Source organism: Arvicola amphibius, chromosome 10 (genome assembly GCF_903992535.2).
Source record: "Arvicola amphibius chromosome 10, mArvAmp1.2, whole genome shotgun sequence".
Lineage (NCBI taxonomy): Eukaryota > Metazoa > Chordata > Mammalia > Rodentia > Cricetidae > Arvicola > Arvicola amphibius.
In genome coordinates, this window is record NC_052056.1 from 45,393,324 (window position 1) to 45,413,996 (window position 20,673).

Here is a 20,673-nt window from a genome sequence, read left to right on the forward strand (position 1 = left end):
ATCCAATGAAACATAGCTATGCAATTCTGTGCAGCAATTGGACTATGATTACACATGCATGGCCGCAGCTCAAGACTCAGTGGTCCTGGTAACAGGATGTGTGCAAGTCGCAAACAGCGGAGCACTGGAAAGAGAAATTTGTTTTAATGATTTCTGGGCAGAGCAAGGAGGTAGTAGGTGGGGTTGACCCTTGGGAGCATCTGAGCTGCCAGAGCTGCTGCTCAAGTTCATTCTTCAAGCCATATGAATCTGAGGGAGCAAGCAAGCCATTATATACCATGCAAATCTTTCTGTACCATAAAGGGTCCTCAAGTAAGTGGGAGAAAGTCAGGTTCAGTCTGAAGGACTGGACCTGTAGACATGCCAGTTTCACCTGGCTACTGCATGTTATTAGCAATCTGGACACTCAGCACATACCAGCCATCCTTGTGTGGTATCATCTCAATCTCACATGCTAAATAATGTTGAATAAAATTAATCAAAAAAATCTTTAGTTGAAATTTGAACTTTTTTCATTTTATTTACTTATATATGTGTTTGTCCACACATGCACAGTCCATGTATGGAAGTTGGTTAGAGGACAACTTGGAATCTGTTCTCTCCTCCCGCCATGCGGAGATTCTGGAGCTTAAACTCAGATCATCAGGTTTGTTGGCAGGTGGTGCCTTTACTAGTAGCCACCTCACCAACTCAGCAGTTTAGAATTTGGACTTCAATTATAAAATGAGGATTAACATTAAAAGTTGATATTCTGACCTTTATCAGTGAATGGTTGACTTTCTATTTTTAAATTATGTCTGAATGGCATTAATAATAGTTCAAAAATTCTTAAATCTTGTTTTCTGAATCATCAAAACTTTGTTTTGCATCTGGATGTATTGGTGCACCCTTTTAATTCCAGCACTCATTCAAGATGCAGAGGCAGCTGGATCTCTGTGAGTTCAAAGACAGCCTAGTCTACACAGTGGGATCCTATCTCAAACAACAAAAAGCCAAGACATTTGATTTTAACTAAGAATTAAAGTATTGTAGTTCAGGAAGTTATGTATACCCTGGATTTGATATTTGTCACCCATTAAACCTTACATTCTTACTAAGATGGAAATCATGTAGCTGGACATATATTAGCATTACAGTTTCATGGATGTGTTATTCGTATTACTATTATGACTCTGAGTCACAAGGTCTCTGCTGCTTGAACTCGGGAATGACAAATCCATTCAAAAGCTAATTAAAACTCATTGCCCTGGCCCAGATGTCACAAGGAAGTGAAAAAACAAAATTCAGACTGCTTATTAGCACCAGTTTTGAAGCAACGTTAAAGGTCTATTTCATTACAGATTTCCAAAACGCGTAATAAAAGTAAAACGGACTTGTTATTTACCTTTTTCACAAAACAAGGTCTGCTTCCATTATGTATTTGCCATAGATGTGACTTTATCTTGTGAAGAGCTCATGAATCTTTCACCACCACTAGGTGGAGGACCCGACACCTGTCTCAGGCAGACTGGCTTGTGAAATGAAGCAAAACTAGAAAAAGATAGTTAGGGACTACGGTTCAAGAGCTCCAAAGGCAGCTCAGAAGAGGTCTCGGGTTCTAGATACAAGTGTCTAGTAACTTAAGTTTAGGCAATCCCCATATCCCAAAGACACACTCCCTCCCTTAGCTGGGGCTCCCGGTCATTTCTGAAAATGGCCTTCATGCTTTCTGGCAAATAAAGGACGTCAGCGAGTCTGCAGTACAAATTCCAGCAGCCTTGGGGTTGAAAGAATCTTGCACCAAAAGAGAAGTCCGGAGAACTGAATTCTCCCTCACCGTTTCCCGCCTTCTGATCCCCCACAGGCTAAAGGGACCTGTCTATCTCCGAAAGCCTCGGGTGCTTCCTCCTCTTCACTTTTTCCACTTGTAAGCTCACACTGACATATTCCAAAAGCTCAGTATAGAGCAGGAAGCAAGGAAGTTTCTTAAAACATCTCTTCTAGCTTCTCAAAGCTTCCCCTTTAAGGAACCAGGCCTACCTCTTTCTCATTCACCTACTGGCTTTCCTTTCTGCCCGTCACTCTACCTTTAAGAATATTTCCTGTTCTTTCAACCCAACTTGCACACCTCCGCCCCCCGGCCGTGTTCATTGGGCCGCCTGAGGCCTGTTCCCTCCTAGCTTTTCCCTCCGCCTCCTCCCGCCCTCTAGCCTAGCGCAGCGGCATTCCGGCTGCCGATTGGCTGCGAAGGCAGCCTCCCCAGCATCGGATTGGCTGGCCGGTCGGCTGGGGCGGGCGCGAGGCGCATCCAGGCTAGGCTGTGCGCGTGCGGAGCGGCGGCCGCGGGAGGGGCGGGAGGGGCGGGGGGAGGGGGGCTGGGAAAGTTGAGGCCGTGCTGCCGCCGGGTCTCCGGCCTCGAGGGCTCGGGCTCGCTGCGGCGGCGGTGGCCGCGAGGAGAGGCGGCGGGGGCGGGGGGAGAGGAGGGCCCGGGCCCGCGCTCCCCCAGCCCCGCAGAAGCAGGCGGCGGCTGCGGACCCAGAGGCTCGCCTGGCCGGCCAGACACCGCTGCCTTCCGCTCCTGGGATCATGACCCAGGCGGGGGTCGCCGCCACTGCGGCCGGGAGCGCGTCGCCGGCGGGTGAGTGGCCGCGGGAGGGGGCGCTGACAGCCTGGGCCGCGGCTGCGGGGGCGGCTCCGGGGGGCGGCCCCGGGCTCAGCTCCACCCACCCCCTCCGAGCCGCGGGAGGTGAGGGCTAAGCTGAGTGCCCCTGGCCCGGGGCGAGCGCCTTCTTCACCTTGGCCTGCCCGCACCCTCGGTGCCAGGCCCGCGGGGTCTCACCCCGCCCCGGTTCGCACCGGCGGACAGAGGCCCCATGCTGTCCTGGGTGCATAAAGAACTGGGCTGCCAGGTCCTCACCAGGTGGCCTTTGCCCGCCTCCTTCACCTTTTGCCATCTCTTCCATCTCTTTCCTCGTCTACTGACTTTCCTTCTGACCCACTAGTCAAACTCGTGCTGCCTGCTTTTGTAACTTTCACCCCTGTGTCGGAGAGTTAGGTTGGCGTTTTCGTTTTAGAAGCTCATCTTTTTGCTTCTGAACAGCCCTGGTCCAAGCGAATGGCTAGCTCATCTGATTTCCTATTTCCTGAACAAGCATGAGTTTTCTGGGCTCTTGCTGAGGTTGGACGCTTTGACTATTGCGTTCTCTCATGGCTTATTTTTCTTTATTGACCTCGTCTGCAGATAAGAGATCACATAAAACTAACTGCCAAATCCTAACGAATGTTCGAGTAACATTTTACCCACTAAGTAAAGTAAAATGCAGGACAGTTCTGGCTAACTTTACGGGTAGCAGTGGGCAAATTGCTTAAGAAAACTATGGTGAGTGGACTTTGCAGCACCTTTTCCTCATGGCCAGCCTGCCTTGCTTTTTGTGGTCTCTGCCCTCTGAACAGTCACCCTAGTGACGTTTTCCTTTCCCCAGGACTCTTGATTTGCTGTGTAGATACGGTGTTTCCATTTGTTTGGGAAGTACACTGAAAGTATTTGTTGCAAAATAAGTAAGATACATTGTAATCATTCCACTTTCTGAAACCAAGAGTAGTAAACAAAAACTGTGTCAAGCATGTCTCACCAAAAGGCCCATGTGACCCAGAATAAACATGCATGTGGCCCAACACAAAGTTAAAAATTTATTCAATACCTTAGGTTTTTTGTTTTTGTTTGTTTGTTTTAATCTGATCACGTGGCTCCCGAGGGTGACTGTGTAAATGACTAGGTTGTGTCACAATGTCAAAAGGTTGGGCACCTAGTCTAAATAGTATGACTTAGAGTCTCTGCGTACTTAAAAGTAGTTTTGTGAAGTTTGGGCATGGATGAGACCTAGCACATTTCCTTGCCGAGTGGTAAAGGCCACTTAGAATAGTTATTTTGTAGCTTAGTGTTCTATGGAACATCACAGAAGTTAAAAAAAAAAGTCACAGATTTTACAGTGATCTGCTTGTGCAGGAAACACTATTTAACTCAGGTTGGAAGAGAAGTTTCCACAAGTAGCAAGCTCAGAACCACTGCCTTTAAACCCAGACCTTAATGTTATCTCACATCGTTCCTTCCTGTGGTCAAGCTCAGTGCTTCCTAAACTGGACTGTTTTTTATAATCACCCTATTTCATTTCACAGCCATTACCTTTGACCTGGAGGGAGGTAGGCTGTGGGTATACTTCTTAACACTCTCCAGGCAATTCTGCTCAGCAGCCAGGACTGAAAATTACTTTAAGCTTGGCACAATGTCCAGACTGTTGTGCTTGTATTCCAGGGCTTTCCATGGCAAACCTTCAGTTGTATTCAACTGTTGCCCTAAAGCCTTCCGTGTGAACCTTTGGACCCCCTAACTCCCACAGATAATACAATTTAGATCCCTGCTCTTGGTAACATGGGTGTTTCTCAGGATATGGATCCCTACTCGTAATTCCCTTACCTATCAAAAATATGTAGTGTAGAGTCTAAGTAATTGTGCGACAGACCTCTTAAATAATGTAATCTTTGGTATATACATGCACATATATGTGTGTATTGGTATAGTGTGTGTTGGTATAATTGATACAGATCTCTTTTTGCTCCTAGGCTGACCTTGAATTTGCACCAATCCTTTGCCTTTATCACCCAAGTGTTGGGATTAGGAATGTGTCTTCATGTCTTCGTACTTGGCACCAACAGAAGTTTTAGTGTTTCATTACATTTATTGAGAGAGACAGGGAGGGAAGGAGGGGGGAGGGAGGGAGAGAGGGAGGGAGGGAGGGAGGGAGGGGGAGAGAGAAAGAATGTGCCCGTGCACGTGTGTGTGTGTGTGTGTGTGTGTGTGTGAGAGAGAGAGAGAGAGAGAGAGGCTTATTTTTGCCACAGTGTGTGTGTGTGTGTGTGTGTGTGTGTGTGTGTGTGTGTGTGTGTGTATGTATATATGTATGTGGCTCAGAGGATAACTTGAGAGTCACTTCTCTTTTCTGCTGTGTGGGTCTGGACTCAGATTGCCAGGCTTGGCAGCAAGTACTTGCTAAGCCATTTTACCAAGCAAACAACAAATTTTGTTTTGTTTTTCAAGACAGGGTTTCTCTGTGTGGCTCTGCCTGTCCTGGAACTGGCTCTATGGACAAGACTAGCCTTGAATTCTGAGATCTGCCTGCCTCTGCCTCCTCAGAGCTGGGACTAAAGGTGCCTGCCAACACCGGCTAACAACAAAAATTTAAAATTTTTAATTTTACATTTTATGAAGTGTCTTCAGAGAGACTACCCTAATTTTTGTTTTTCTTTCAATGTTGATTTGTTTGGTTTAGTTTGGTTTTGTTTTGTTTTTTTTTGAGACAGAGCTTCACTGTGTAGCCCTGGGTGTCCTGAAACTCACTCTGTAGACCACACAGTCTCAAATTTATGGAGAATCACCTGCCTCTGCCTCCCAGGTGCTGGGATTAAAGATGTGCATCACCACCACTTAGCTATTTTTTTTAACTGAAATAGAATTTTATCACTTTTTCCTCTCCTTTTCCTCCTTCTAGCTCTTCCCAGCTACCTTCCGTCAAACCCCTCCCACGTCCTCTACCTCGTTGATAGCCTCTTTTTCTTTATTATTGCTTGTTACATACATATATTGTATATATAAGTGTGTGTGTGCATGGTATATATAAATACAATCTTCTGAGCGTTTTTGTTGGTGGTGTTTATATAGTTTTAAGTCTGACCACTCTGCATTTAATAACCAGTAAGGGGCTTCGTCTCTGGGTGAGGCTAATTCTCCTTCTCCCAGCAGCCTGTAGTTCTTCCTGTAGGGGTGGGAACATGATGCTTTTCTCCCTTCCACACTAGCATGCCCACTGATGTTGCCATTGTTCTGAGCTTGCTTACGCAGCCCAGGAGAGACCATATCACAACAGACTTCTTGGTCTTCTGGGTCTTACAGTCTTTCCTACCCCTTTCCATGGTGTTCCCTGAACCAGATGCAGGAGCTGTGATATAGATGTATCTGCTGGAGCTTGCTCCCTCTAATCTGTTGTTCTCTGCATTGTGTCCAGTTTTGTGTTTTGGTGTGGGTGTGTGTGGGGGGGGGGATGTCTCCATCGCTGTAAAGAGAGGTGTCTTTGATGAGGGGTGCTAGCTACACTTATCTAGGAAAGATGGCTCCCACATCTTGGCCTGTTTTTATGATAAACTCTCTTTGGACTTTCAAACTACATGTTTACAAGACTCCCTTTGTACTGATAGTGTGGGTATATTTAACATATATTCTTGTTTCTTTCTTTTACAGTTCAATAGCAAGGGGCATTTTGTTTTTGTGGCTTAGGACACTCTAGGACTCATTATAGCCATGGTTTTGAGACACTCCTGTTGTCTCTCAGCGGTGTCTTTCCTGTATTCAGTTACTGTTGGCTGTATGGATGCACAGGTTTGTTGTTGTCAGTGGTTGCTTTTGTTTCTTTTTTTTTTTTTTTTTTTTTTGAGGCAGTGTCTCTTAAGTAGCCTTGGCTATCCCAGAACTCCCTATGTAGACCAGGCTGGTCTCAAACACTTGAGATATACCTGCCTCTGACTCCAAGTGCTGGGATTATGGTTGTGTTCCACCAGGTCCTGCTTTCAGGGTTTTTTTTTTTTCCCTTATATTTTCTCGATTTTTTTCAACAGGTTGATTATTTTCTTTTTCGTGTCTCCAGTCCACTTATTTCTGTGGTAAAACTTAATAGATTGCCACAGGTAATCTGTTTATTTGACTGCTACTTTTCAGGGCCTCTATGTTCAAGGGCATGATCTGCATTGTATTCCTAGATGCAATATGGCAGAGCTAGAACATTGCAACCATAGGAGCTGTAGCCTCTAGGAATGAATTTTTCATTTACAGATACACACACAAAATTTTTAAAAAGTGTGTTAAATTTGACTGCCGTATTTTATTATATACAAAGAGTATATACACACATCTTTAACAAAAATTTAGTTGATTCTGGACATTGGTAGCACATGCCTTTAATCCCAGCATTTGGGACATAGGGCCAGGCAGATCTCAGAGTTTGAGACTAGACTTGTCTACACAGCTAGTACTGGAACAGCCAAGGCCACACAAAGAAACCCTGTCTTGAAAAACAAAACAAAAAAGGTTGATTTGACATTAATTGATTTTGCTACTACATATTGTCTTAACTTCAGTTATAGATTTTTCATAAAGACCCCTTAAAGGTATAGTCTTCCATATGTACATACACCTTGAGCATTTTTCTCTGAGCTTATTATCCATAAAATATTTGTGAAACTCTTGCTAATAGGAAAACTGTTAATTGTTCAATTGGATAATTTTTCTTTTTCTCATTAAATTTTCCAAGTGGGTACAGTTGTGCTATTTCAGAAGGCCAGATCTTTTAATTAGATCAGTAGGCCATGATAAGTTGCTCCTATTAATGTGCTAATACTGTGTTTTTAATTCAGTTCATCAAGTATTTATTGAGTACTTACATTTGCGCAACACCGTAGGTGCTAAAGCGAATACTGAAATAGTAAATACTGAGCTCAGCTTGTAAGAAAATTTGGGGAGGCCTGTGGAACATCAGATAATTAAGGGACTCATTGCAGCATTTGTTGGCTGCCAAATTAACCTGTGATATTATAATAGTAATATTATTAATAATCATCATCATCACCATCATTGTCTAGGAAAGACTCATCGTTTTCTTTTGCCTGTTGTGTGGCTGATTAGGGCTCTAAACAGCTTTACCTCCCATACTTGGTGAAAGAGTTCTCACGTTAGTTGCTGTCATTTCATAAACAGCAGAAGCAACAGAGAATGGGGAGAGAAGAATAAAAGACGGTATGACTAAGAGAGGTACACCTCCACATTCAGGACTAATTTCTCTTTAATTATTAGCAACAGAATTTAACTTGGACTAATGTAAGAAAATAGAGATTTATGAATTGGGAAAGTTAGGAAATGCTCACAGGGCTAAGTCAGCCCCAACCAGCGTTCCTTCTCGTGCAGGGAGTCTTATGGTTAGTGCTGTACCACACTTTTGGTGGCAGCCCACGTTTGAAGTCCTGCTTGAGTTCTAGAGTGGGGTGGAGAAGCTCTTCAAAAGAGGCACAGGATATGCCACCAGACAGCTTGAGCTGCAGGTATTTTACACATGGGCTGTGCTTGGCAGTGTTGAGTCTTTGATGAGCTTGCTGTAAGCAGTTTTTGGAATGAAAGTCAGCACTAGCTGAAGAGTAAATGAAAAATAAGAGGAGAGGGGAGCAAGTGTAAGTTAGTTCTTCAAGAAGCCTTGTGCTCAGACAAAAGGAGATAGGCCCAGAAAAGAAATCATCGAAGCCTTTCAGATGGAGAAAAATGAGTAAGGAAATATTGTAATGGAAAAGCACCAATAGGGTAAGGAGAGTAAATTATCAGAAAGAGAAAAGAGACATGATGTAAGAGGTTACCAAGTAACCAAGATGTTACCAAGTAGAGTTGTGGAGTCCAGAGTACAGGAAGAGGGTTGGTGTTAGCTAGAAATATTAGGAAACTTGGTCATGGACAGACTTACCTTGGATTTTGAAGGATTGGTAGGAGTTGGACAAGCCACAAAAGATAAAAATGTCATTTCAGTGAGAGCAAAGCATGAACTTAGGGAAAATGAGCTTACCAATAAGGAGAACAGGAAGAGCAAATCTGAGTAGGTTAGGATGGAGAGTAAATGTCTGGATCAGCTATTCACCCTGCCTTCTGTGTTGTGCCTGATAGATGCGGATAGGTGAGACCTAAAGCCAGGATCCAGACTTTAGATGTGATGTAGTTGGGCATGAGTCAGTTGTTCTTCGGTATTCAGGTAGAATTTGTTCTAGGTTCCTCCATAGGTGCAGAAATTTAAGTATCGTTTAGGGATCTAGACAGATGGCCCAGTGTCTAAGAGTATACACTGTGCTTTCGGTGGACTCCTGCTTGGTTCCCAGCACCCATGTGCAGTGGATCACAACCATATTTAGCTCCATTTCTAGGAATCTGGCACCTCGGGTCTTCTGAAGCACCTGCACTCAGGTGTACATACCCTGCCCCACAGATGCACATGATTAAAGAAATTAAATAAATTTTCAGTCTCATGCACAATGGCATAGTGTTTTCATGTTTGTATAACCTATGCACATCCTCCTATATACTTTAAATTGTTTGTAGATTATTTATAACATTTTATATAAATTAAATGCTGTAAAAAGTTACATATTATGAAGATGGAATCCAGTCTGAGGAGTGCATGAAGGTAATTTTATTATTATGTGGACATCGTATGGTGTACTCTTACAAGACCAATAGTGTATAGCCTGTTAAATGTGTAACAGGCTGTGCTCTGTTCTCCCAGGCTATAAACCTATCTACCACATTGTTGTCATGAGTATTATAGACAATCATAACATGGTGGTGCTTATATATATAAACATGTGCAAACATAGTAAAATAAGAGGTAGTAGAAATCTTCAGCTCCATTCCAATTTAGGAGCCACTGTTGAATATGTGGATGTGAGTAACTAACCATCATTATGCAGTATATGGCTATATCTATTAATACTGTGATTTCTCTTGAGGTTTATTTTGTGGACATGATCTTGCTATGTTAGGACTATCCTCACACTTTTTATGCTCCTGCCTCGGTGTCCCAAATATTACAGTACAGGCCAGTATTGTATTTTACTTTAGAAAATAATAACAAGGGTGAAAGTCAGTATGTATATTCAGTATAGCTAAAAATTTCTTTCAATACTTTTGGTTCAAGAATTGTTGGATTCATGGATATGGAACTCTGTGTATAGAGGGCTGATGGTGCTGTAAGTTCTGGAGCATGCGGAATATGATGGAGTTTGGTGAATTAGAAGGAAGGATCAGCGGAATGTTGGGATGGGTATAAAACCCATGAAGAGCAAGAAGAGGGTTGAGAGCCAGACATGTAAAAAGGGCCTGAACTAACATGGTAATGAACAGAGAAAGTAAATGGGATAAAGATGACATCACTTGGTAAAGAGATCTGAATTTATTTTTTTGTTTTGTTTTGAGATTAGAGCCAGGTTAATTGATAAAATGGAGGCTTTGAATGAAGTGTCTTACAGTGTGAGGCAGTATGTACCAAATAGGCTTCTTCATTTGTTTTGAATGTTCTAATTAGAGCTTTGCCTATCTGCAGATGTAGAGCAAGATGAGAGTTGAAAGGAAGCTTTGTATATATACACCTATAGTATATATTATATAATATACAATATAATGGTTTTAGCCAGAAAAAAAATCAGGAACCTTTTATGGAAGAAAATAAACATAAAAGAGAGTAGTGAACTTGGGAACTCAAATGAGAAAGAGACAAGGATTCCTACTAAGAAACAAAAACACTTAAGTGAGAAAAGAGTAAGACAACACAAGGGATGGAATTTCAGGAAGATCTTTGATTTGATGAAATTTGTCCTTGGCCTCCAAGAGAGTATTTCTATTGGCTTGAGCAATCCTAAAGCAAACAGTCATGAGTCAGGAAGGATTTGCCAGTGAAGGAGAGAGGAAGTTCTGTGGAGTGAAATGAAGTGGAAGGGTACACAGAAAAAGCAGATATTTTTGTTGAATGTGAAGAAAATCTTTGCATTTTATAAGCAAAAGTTTGAATATAAAGGAAGCAATAAATTGTTGCTGAGGGAAGAGCTGAGAACTGAAAATTACAGAGAGGTGAAAGATTTATGAACATGGAAAATTATCCGGTGCAGGGACTCAGAGCAGCTCACACCTGTCTTTTCATGGGGGCTTGGGGGAGAAAAAGTTAGCTAACTTGCTGAGCTCCTGCTATGAAGTAGCTGTGTTGCTGGCCTGCTAACTGCACCTGTACAGTCACTATTGTCTTCTGGGGATTGCCGAGAGTCTCCTGACTTCAAGCTTGAGGATCTCGAAAGTGATGAGTGCTTGCTTCTAAACTAAATGGCAAATGTCAGCCTTGAGATTTGATGCTGAGTCTGACATCAGAGGCTGCTTTCATGGCACTGTAGGGATCACTCACTAACGTGAGTGAAGGATAAGTCGAGGATACATGATAGCAATTGTATTAGTGAATACAGTGGTAATGGCTCGGAACCATTTTGGGAGTTGTGGTTTTTTTCTGTGTTTTCTTGTATGCACATGCCTGAGCACACGTGTATATGCATCTGAAGACCCAAGAATGACTTGGGGTATTATCCTTGGTTGTGCTCCACTGTTTGTTTATTTCAAACCTGGAGATATACATGTTGATATCTCTCTTGTGCTGAGGGTTTGTGTGTTTTGCTTTTTGTGTGGGTGCCAGAGACCAGAACTCAGGTCCTCATGCTTTCTTCCCTGAACTGCTATTTGTCAAGGCATTGTATGACATAGAACTGGTACCTATTATAGTATGCCAGTATAAATTAGGGACAGTTCCAGCATGGGCTTTGTAGAGCTAGATAGTATAGGTAGAAATTTCTGTCCTGCAAGCTGCTCCCAAATAGCCAATATGGAGACATATATGAATTATAAATGTTCAGCTTATAGCTCAGGCTTGTTACTAGCTAACTCTTACATTTAAATTAACCCATATTTCTTATCTATTATTTGCCACGTGACTTGGTACCTTTTCTTAGTATAGCATGCCCATCTTGCCTCACTCTGCATCTACTCTCAACTCCCTTCTTCCAGCACTCTCAGTTTGGTTCTTCCATCCAACCTTATCCTGTCCAGCTATTGGCCAGTCAGCTTCTTAAACCAATCACAATGACATATATTCACACAGTGTAAAGGATGGGCTTTGTAGAGCCAAGGAGAACAGCATGGCCATATCTTAGAGAATTCTGATGCCACTGTGATCATGGAGTCCTTTCCTGCAGAGGCACATCTGGCTGCTGACTTCTACTCACATATACTTCCGATCACTAAAATGCCTGCACTCAGCATACACATTCTTGGCAAGGAGGAATGATTTTCACATATATTAAAACAGTGATTCTAGGGGCTGGAGAGATGGTTGTGTTTGCTATTCTTCCAGAGAACCTGAGTTTGGTTCCCAGCACCCACACCAGACAGCTCACAATTGCCTATAACTCTAGTTTCAGGGGATCAAACTCCTTCTGGCTCTGTGAGCACTTGCTGTCATGTGACATGTATACACACAAACATACATACATAAAACATAAAATATTTTATCAAGTGGTTCTTAGTTGAGGTGCATAGGCCTAAGAAGGTATTTTGTTTGTTTTTGAGACAGGGTTTCTCTGTAGCTTTGGAGCCTGTCATGGAACTAGCTCTTGTAGACCATCTGTGCGCCTCTGCCTCCCGAGTGCTAGGATTAAAGGTGTGTACCACCACCACCTGGCTGCCTAGGGAGTTTTTAAAGATTGGGTTTCGCTGTGTACTCCAGGCTGACTTGAAAAGTTCTATCTCATGGCTCAGTCTCCTAAATCTGGAGGTTACAGGTGTATTTCGCCACATCCAGGGGAAATATGCTTTTTACAGCTCAGCTGTAATTGATCACAGCTGTGTTGGGAAAACCAATGCCAGTCATTGGTTAACCAAGAATTATTATGTATTTAAGGAGAATCAACCAGAGACCAAGTCCAACAGATAAATTAATCTTAGAGAAATTAAATTGAATATAACATAAAGGAATTTTTTGTCCCAAAATATCCTCAAAGGTTTGAGAGACTGCTATTTCTATAAATAAAAAAAGCAGTGGATTGCTATGAAAAAGAAGTCTCTAAAAACCAGAAAGATTTTAGAAACTTAAAGCAAACTTAAAGCAGCAGTGTGTATAGCAGGGCAAGGGATTCTTCCAAATTACTGTTCATACGACAAAGAAAATGTACGTGATCTTAAGGCATGGGCTATAGACCTAGGAGAACTCTCACATTTAGTACTAAAATCCCAGACAGTTTTAGTGAGTCCCTAGCAGAAGACTGGTGGGCAGTTATTGATGGGCAGTAGAGTGTGTTAAAACTTTTATAGTGGGAGGGGAGGAGATTGTAAGTGCGGTTTGTTTATTAGATAGTTTTGTTGACTGACATATTTACTTATTTTAAGATTTATTATTAATGTATGTATGTATTTCTTGTGTGGGTATGTGCATGTGAGTTCTGATGCTCACAAAGGCCAGAGGTACCAACCAGATCCCTCTGGAACTGGAGGTATATGGTTATGAGAACCTGGCCCAGGTCTTCTGCAGGAACAGGATATGCTTTTAATGGATGAGTCCTCTCCACAACATTTTTTTTTCTTTTTTTGAGACAAGTTCTTTTTTTAAAACCTTAAAAAGATTTTACTATTTATTTATGTGCCTGTATGTTTTGCTTGTGTGTACACGTGCACACCATGTGTATGCCTAGTGCCCTGAGAGGCCAGAAGAATGTTTCTGATCCTCTGGAACTAGAGTTAGAGAGGGTGTGAGCCTTCATGTGGGTGCTGGGGACTAAAGTTCTCTGGAAGAGCAGCAGTGCACTTATCACTATGCCACCCTCCAGCCCCATGAAGACAGGCTCCTGTTGGATAGTGAGGGTTGGCTTGAAACAAAAAGTTCCAGAGTATCCAATGCCCTCCTGTCCCAATGGTCACTACACACATAAGGTGCACATGCAGGCAAAACACTCATACACATAGAATAAAGATAAATCTTTAAAATAAACTGGGTTTAGTGGCACACACCTTTAATCTCAGCACTAAGAAGGCAGAGGCAGGTAGATCTCTGTCAGTTCACAGCCAGTTTGGTCTACAAAGCAAGTTCTAGATGGCCAGAGCTATGAAGAGAGACCCTGTCTCAAATAAAACAAAACAAAACAAAAACAAATAAATGAGTGACTGACTGAATGAATGAATAAAGGTTATAATACCTTACTTTTAAAAAAATTATTATGTATACAATATTCTGTCTGTGTGTATGCCTGCAGGCCAGAAGAGGGCACCAGACCCCATTACAGATGGTTGTGAGCCACCATGTGGTTGCTGGGAATTGAACTAGGGACCTTTGGAAGAGCAGACAGTGCTCTTAACCTCTGAGCCATCTCCCCAGCCCCAATACCTTACTTTTTTAAAAAAATATTTATTTATTTATTATGTATACAATATTCTGTCTGTGTGTATGCCTGCAGGCCAGAAGAGGGCACCAGACCCCATTACAGATGGTTGTGAGCCACCATGTGGTTGCTGGGAATTGAACTCAGGACCTTTGGAAGAGCAGACAGTGCTCTTAACCTCTGAGCCATCTCCCCAGCCCCGATACCTTACTTTTAAATGTAATCTTTTTCAGCCCTTAATACTTAATTAATTCTCATTTGTTGTTGTTTAGACCATTCTAAAGGTTTTTGTTTCTTTGATTTTTGGTTTTTCGACACAAGGTTTCTCCTGGAACTAATTCTTGTAGACCAGGCTGGCCTCAAACTCCAGAGATCCACCTGCCTCTGCCTCCTGAGTGCTAGGACTAAAGGTGTGCACCACCACTAGATGTTTTATGGAATGATTACACATTTTATTAGCATGTATTAATTGTATGTAGTAGGTTTCATTATGACATTTCACAAATGCACACAATGTGCTTTAGTCATATTAATTCCCCACTACTCTCATGTGTCTTCCTGCATCCCCTGTCCCCTTACTCCTCTTCAGTGAATCACTTTACCCTACTTGATGACGGTGTAACTCATGGAAATTATGCCACAACTAAACTTCAATCTCTAGTTTAGATCAAATCTTCTGCTCTCTAACAAAAATGAGGTCTACTTACTTTGATGACCTTGTTTTTCCAGTTTTTTCTTATACTAAAGATAATAAACATGCCTAGGAATCAATTGCTTAAACATTCAGACTGTTCTCTACCGCATCTCCCAACACAATTACTGTGAATTCTTTTGCAAATTTTCTTCCTTTCTGCACCAAATTTTTCACAAATCATAGTCCATAAGCCACTCTGCATTTTTCCTTATATTGAACACAAGTCATTTCTCCATTTTACCAAACACTCAAAGCTGTTATTCAACAGTTCCAACCCCACATAGACACATGCTCTAACTCAGCATCCAGCTTAATGCTTTGGCTAACTGCTTATTTGCAGTTGTCTTCTCCAGTATTTTGGGCTAAAAACCCTTTTCCTGGGATGTGCTATAACTAGTTCCACATGGTTCAACTCACACCATCTATAAATCTTTGGATATAGACTCATTTATTGCTTAATGTCCAGGACACACTCTGGCCCTAAAATGCTTAAATGACTTTGACATGGAGCAAACACCATGAAATGTATTTGTGCAAACGAACACAGCTTCATCTCTGGGTGATTATCACTGAGCACTGCTCCGCAGAGCATAGCTCTCTGCAGGTGCAGAGCAGTGGTACTTTTCCACCAAAGGATCACTGTCTACACCTGTTTCCAGCAGCTGCTTTCTGTACCCCAGAGGAACACAAGGGCTGATATGTCAGGCTCTTTTCTGCTTCCTGTAACTGCCACCTGTCTGAAGTCCTGAAAGAGATCTTGCATATTTCAAGTGTTTGTTGGCTCCTTCCCATCAATCACACCACCATCATGTTTGGTACTAATGTCAAAGTTGAGCTGCTATGACTCGTGTTACAAGAACTTGGAATAATAAAGTCCTGCTCCCAGACTAGAACTGCCTCTCATGGTGAATCTCACCTAACTGTATCTAGAAAAAGGAAATAAGCCAAAAGCATAATTTCCTCGATACACTTCTAAATTTTATTTTTAAACTGTACAAGCAAGCTTTTAGCACAAAAAAAAAAACTATTTACAAAGCATAAAGAAATATATAAAGTTAAATTTTCTTTGCTATACAGCTCCAATTTCCAGGGATAACCACTGTCAACAGTATGACATATTTTAGCTTTTCCTCATTCTTATCACTGTAAACCTACAGTAGTGCTCCTGTCTCACCCTCTAGTGTTGGTTAGCAGGCATGTGTGACCACAGCAGGCTCACTTTCCCTTCCCTATCCTTCCCTCTACTGTCCTTCCTCCTTCTCTTTCCTTATCCCCTTCCCGGGCCTTCCTTTCTTTTAGTTATTTACTTATTTAAATTTGGTTTGTTTTAGTTCTTCAAGGCAGGATTTTTCTGTGTAGTCCTGACTGTCCTAGAATTCTCTTTATAGACCAAGCTGGCTTCAATCTCACAGAGATTTATCTGTCTCTGCCTCCCGAGTGCTGGAATTAAAAGCGTGTATGACCACTGCCCAGCCCTTTCTATTAATTATTTACATTTTGTTTCTTTTGGGAGGGTACTCTGCTGCCTTGGTGGACATCAGAGGACAACTTGTGGGAGTCAGGCCAGTCTCTCCTTTCATCAGGTGGGTCCTGGGGATCTAATTCAGAAATCAGGCACCTTCACCTGCTGAGTCCTCCCTCCCTCCCTCCCTCCCTCCCTCCCTCCCTCCCTCCCTCCCTCTCTCTCTCTCTCTCTCTCTCTCTCTCTCTCCTCTTCTCTCCTTTCCATTTTTGGATAGGGTAGACCTGTGAAGTATTTATCTAATTATTCTTTATCAATAAAAATTGGGAATCAGATATTGGGGTAAGAACCTGAAAGATCAGAGAAGCAGAATGCAGCCACCAGTTGCCTCCTACCTCTTCCATTCCTTCCTCCGAAATGACTGAGCTCCTATCTCAGCCCCACCTTACTAGTTCCTGTTCCTTATCTGTCTACAGTCCTCTGAACCTCTATGGTTAATTTTGGTCTTCTAATGGCTACCTCTGTCCTCTAACTCAAAGCAAGTTTTATTTGTCAGAACACAATCAAAATACCACACATCTCCTCTTTTTTGTCTAAATAAAAGTGAAGGTTTTAAATAACATAGTAAAACTATATACAATAAGTACAGTATCTATATACAAATAAATATAGGCAAGAATTACATTAATAAAGTCCAGTCCATTCGCATTTGGCAAATTCAGAGTAAACATTTCATTATCTACCCTATCTTGCTGAGTACAAAGTTTTGTACCTAATTCACTTACTATCGTAACTTCCATTACTCACCCCAAACTATCTTTTTTTGATTCCCAACCTTATAAACTTTATACCTCTTTTGTGAGTTTCTTTTCTGAATTTGATTACAAGGAAAACTATAATTATCTAGTCTTCAGCTCCACCAGAGACCCAAGAAGCAAATATTACATGAGTGAACAGGAAGTACAGAGCAAATAACTTCCACATTAAGACATGGCAGAAAGAGTTGGCTGCCTGTAAAGTCACCTAAGGCTCCTCTGTAACATTGAGGCATCCATCTTCAGCCTACAGGCCTGTAATATCTGACAGACTTTCCATGTAACGGGTTTTTAAAGGACTGCCCCTCCTTGTCTTGGCAAAGTTTGTCAGTCACTTTCTTTTGTGTCCTGCTGTCTAATTTGGACATCATACTGTCAGCAGTCAAGGCAAGGGCACTTTCTTGCCCAGTAGATAATGTTTGCAACAAAGAAAGTGAACTCCATATGGACTTTCTTTGTTGCCCATCATCTTCTCTAAAGTAGACTGGTACTGCCAGAAGCAGACATGTCTCATTTTCATTAAAAAAAAAAACTTATGTTAATGAAACATCTTAAATGCCATAATCTGTAGATCTCTGAAGTGTCTGACGATGACCTGTCTATCAAAAATATATCTCTGTTTGACCTTGAAAACTTAGCTAACATGACTACACATTTGATTGTGATAGGTGACTATTGACCTGTATTTCTTTATTATCCTAAATAGTTTATATTAACTTTCAAGGACTGGAAATTTACATTGCATTGTTAAATAAGCTGTATAGGTACAATACCTTCAACAACCTTAAATTTGTATCAGTATACAAAAATACCTCAAGCAAGAGTAGAAACACATACAACATAAAAATATCCTCAAATTTATATGAATATATAAAAATCCATACCAATGTAAAATATTTAAGACTAGTAGTTGCTCTTTTGGTTTAAATTAGATTCAGTAATCTACCCTTTTATCCTGTTATCTCTGTGTCCCCGTTTTTGTTTTCAGAACAAGATCCCTGAATGTAAACTCCTTTGTTCAGCTTTTTTCCTGACCATTACCAGTAACAACTTGTAGCCCATCCCCCTAAACTCACACCCTTAAAATTACTTCCTGTTGTCTGGGGTGATGGCATCGTTAGCATCTAAAAAGGGGGGGGGGTTTAATTGTCAAGTCCTGGGAGAGCTAACTTTATGGTTTGTTGTCCAGTCTCTGTGTGATGGGAAAGTGAAGGGCTTATTTTAAGTCCTGGGTAGAGTAATCTGTTAGGCTGGATCATCTCAGCTATATATCTTGAAATTGTCCTGGGCAGTTTGTAGTCCAAAGCCATTCTTTGGGTGGTGTTGGTCATCTTAGTGACATTACCACAATCCAGGTGGAATCGTTGTGGGATTTCATTCTCCTTTTGGAGACTTCAAAGGTCACTGTTAGTCATGGTCATGGTTCATTGTAGAAAACTTAAGTATTTTAAATGTAATATGCAGCAAATCTCAAACAGGTTAAAGGACCATAATTTGTTATGTACATCTAGAATATAAAAACTTAATTATTAGTTACCTGAGAGAGGCCCAAACCCGAAATCATGTACAGGAAGCTAGATTAAGCTTTTTTTTTTCCTCTAGAATTAGTTAGTGCTCTATATGGCCATTATTATCTGACAAAAAGTTTAAAACATAAATATATTAATTTTTATAAATTTTGAGAAAATATTTATACCTTAAAAAAGTTATAAAGAGTCAAAAATAAAACCAAAGAATCATGAGGTTAGTGGCAATAGAATAGTCCCATAATTTTGTTTTTTCTTTTATCCATATCAGGTGGCTCTTCTGACATGAAACAGAGATTTTAGACTTTCCTTTAACAAACATGCTTGGGTTTTGAGAAGGAGTCATGCTTCAACCCCAAAGCCAGCTTTAATTTTTAACTGAACTGGGACTACAAAAAGACCATTTGTATTATTATATGTCTGTGAAGAACAGCAGAAACAAACATTTGGGAAAATTTATGAAATTTTATCCTGTTGGAGATGTGATCTACCAGTAGGCAATTTACTCTTTTTCTTGGGACATTTTCTCTGGCTGATTTGTCCTTTTTCTTCAAATATCTCATTTGTCCAGTGGTCTTCAGATTCCTTAGTTAGATATCTTCATTTTCCTGAAAAGACAAAAGCAAAACCCTGCCCCAACTCTAACTTTGGGGAATTTCCCTTTTGACAAGTCATATCTGATCAAATGAAAAGCATTTCTTAGTCTTTTAAGTTAGTTTAGATTGAATGGTCACACTCTTGAATGAACTATTGCCTTTTCTAATCAAGTAGTCTCTCTTGTTCAAATCTAATCTTCATCAGTTTTGATGGTATCTATAGCTTTTCTTCTAGTGTGGAAACAAAAGACCTTTCTGGATGGTGGTGGTGCACACCTTTAATTCCAGCACTTTGGAGGCAGAGACAGATGGATCTCTGTGAGTTTGAGGCCAGCCTGGTCTATAGAACGAGTGCCAGGACAAGCACCAAGGCCACAGAGAAACCCTGTCTCAAAAAAACAAGAAAAAAAAAAACAAAAAAAAGAAAGACCTCATCCCCAGTGTAGCACATTTTCTGGTTTCCATTCTGAGGTCAACACATCTTTAATGTATACAGACTGATTTAATTCAGCAGTTTTTTTCTAATATCAAGTGTCTGCTCACAGCTGTTATTGTTTTCTCATTAGAATTCAGAAAAGTTTCTGTCTGACAGACCTGTCCATTGGTGAGAGTGGGGGTTTGATGTGTCATTTAAGCTTTGGGAACATTTCTTTTACAAATGTGGGTGCTCTTGTATTTGGGGAATATGTTCACAGGTGAGACTTCATCTTGATGGATTTTTCCTTTGATGAATATGAAATGTCCTTCTCCATCTCTTTTGATTAGTTTTAGTTTGAAGTCTATTTTAATAGATACTAGGATAGCTACATTGGCTTCCTTCTTAGGTCCATTTGATTGGAAAATCTTCCCCCAACGCTTTACTCTGAGGTAATGTCTGTCTTTGAAGTAGAGGTGTGTTTCATGTATGCAGCAGAAGGATGAATCCTGTTTTCATATCCATTCTGTTATCTGTGTCTGTGTACTGATGAATTGAATTCATTGATATTAAGAGATGCTATTGACCAGTGATTCTTAATTCCTGTTATTTTTTTTGAGGGGGGGTTGGTAATAGTGGTGGTAGTGTGTGTTTCTCTTCTTTGGGTTTTGCTGTTGTGAGATTATCTTTTGCCTGTGTTTTTGTGGTTGTAACTGAGTTTCTTGGGCTGGAGTTTTTCTTCTACTACTTTCTGTAATGCTTGATTTGTGGATAGGTATTGTTTAAATCTTGCTTTGTCATGAAAGATGGTTGGGAGAGGGAACCAGAGGAGAGGGGGGAGCAGAAACTGGTTGGTATGTAATATAAATTTTAAAAACTTAAAAAGATAAAAAATTTAATATTTTCCCAGAAACATATGTTAATTTATGGTTTATTTCTAAGACTGGAGGACTATTAATCTGGGTATTCCATTGTTGTAACAATAAATTCATTGCTATGTTAGCCATATATGGCTTTAATTTTCCTCTCTGTTCTTTTTTTAATTAATTAATTATGTATGTATACAATGTTCTGCCTGCATGTATGTCTGAAGGCCAGAGAAGGCACCAGATCTCATTATAAATGGTTGTGAGCCACTATGTGGTT

The 20,673-nt window shown here is 41.0% G+C and overlaps 1 protein-coding gene across 3 annotated transcripts in view; it reads left to right on the top strand.

Moving 5' to 3' along the window:
- Positions 1-2,363: 2,363 nt before the first annotated feature.
- Positions 2,364-20,673, top strand: part of Usf3 (upstream transcription factor family member 3) — a 49,462-nt gene continuing 31,152 nt past the window's right edge. For 2 of the 3 annotated variants that reach the window (XM_038345250.1, XM_038345252.1), the window contains exon 1: positions 2,364-2,617. The gene's annotated coding sequence lies outside the window, so the exon portion shown is untranslated. Of the gene's footprint in view, positions 2,618-16,277; positions 16,297-20,673 lie in introns of those variants that run through there. The other variant, XM_038345251.1, reaches the window with a different exon arrangement.